This window comes from Coturnix japonica, chromosome 26 (genome assembly GCF_001577835.2).
Source record: "Coturnix japonica isolate 7356 chromosome 26, Coturnix japonica 2.1, whole genome shotgun sequence".
Taxonomy (NCBI): domain Eukaryota; kingdom Metazoa; phylum Chordata; class Aves; order Galliformes; family Phasianidae; genus Coturnix; species Coturnix japonica.
Genome location: NC_029541.1, coordinates 126,948 through 128,414, shown reverse-complemented (window position 1 = coordinate 128,414; position 1,467 = coordinate 126,948). Strand labels below are relative to the sequence as shown.

Genomic DNA, 1,467 nt, shown 5'->3' with positions numbered 1-1,467 from the left:
AAAAAGTCCCATCCTTGTAACAGAAGAACGTCCTAACAAGAGGGCGCTACGCCCGTCCCCAAGGGGACCCATTACCCCTGTTGGAATGAGAGTCACGGTGCTATCAGTCAGCGTCACTGACTGGGCAGTGGACAAATCCACTCCTGCGCTGCCAACGGTGGCTGGTCTGAGTGAGCTAGCCAGACAGCATCTGGCTGAGTCGGAACCGTATTTGCTGCCATAGAGCGCGGTCTCGCGCTCTTCTTGCCATTTCCCAGCAGATCGCAGGGCTGTGCAGCAACAGGAAGTTTGGATCGGCAGTCTCTAGCCCAGTGTAGCCCCTTCCTGCACCGTGGACAGGGTCGAGTTGGAACAGCAGAAGCATTTTTATTTGCTCGCTTTGGCTTTTTACAGTCCCATTGAACATGACCTGGTTCCCCACAATTGTAACACTTAACTTTTTGAGCTGACCCTGCATCAGGTTGGGTTGCCAATGAATCTGCTAGCAGGGCCATTTTATGACTTTCTGTGCCTACATCTTGACAGGCTTTAATTAAGTCAGTAATTGATGCAATTCTTTAGGGACTGTAAAACCTTTCGACAGTCTGCATTTGCGTTTTCTACTGCTAATTGCTTAAGCAAGACATTTCGGGCAGCTTCATTTTCTACTTGTCTCTCTAATGAATTTTGCAAACGGTCAAGAAATTTAATGTAAGGCTCAGTAGCCTCTTGCCTAATTGAAGTAAATGAAGCATCGGGTGAATTAATATCAGGAACCCGACGGACAGCACGCAACACCAAAGTCTTAAATTGCTCCAGGCATTGCCTGTCCAGCTGTGCCTGTGCCTGAGGTGTTGCCCAGGCCCCCTCCCCCATGAGTTCCTCTAGGCCAATATGATTTAGGTTGTTCAAATTATTCAAGGTCTGGATGGCAGCCTGTTCCCGGTATTCAGTCATGAACACGGTGTATTGCATGGGAGAGAGGATCATTCGTAACACACTTTTCCAGTCATGAGGGGTCATAACATAACTATCACCAATTGCAACCAAAAGATTGTATGTAAAGGCTGACTGAACTCCGTATGTTCTCACTGACTTCCTTAGCTCTTTCACTGCCTCATAAGGCAGGGATTCCCAACGGGGGATCTGATTCGGCTGATACAACACAGGAAAGGCTTGCAATGTATCAGCATCACCCTGTAATATTGCATCTTTTCTGCACTGCTCTAAGACACCACAGTACGCTGTAGGGAAATTTGTCGTTTCTGCTCCCTTCAAATTATCATCAGGAGGAAATGCGCCCGATTTGCCTTCCGGATCTACTGGACCAGGATAACAACAATCCCCTGGTTTCGATCCGTCCGTGTCTTTAATCACGTTACACGCCGGCTGCACAGACGCTGCAGCGCACGACGTGGGGGGGGCGGAGGGCGGTGGCGCAGAGAACGTCATGGGCGGAGCGGAGGGCGGAGGCGCGGCGAGCGTCGT

At 49.9% G+C, this 1,467-nt stretch overlaps 1 pseudogene; it reads left to right on the top strand.

The window, feature by feature from the left end:
• The window catches only part of LOC107324590, a 226,993-nt pseudogene that overhangs the window by 185,792 nt on the left and 39,734 nt on the right, over nucleotides 1-1,467 (top strand).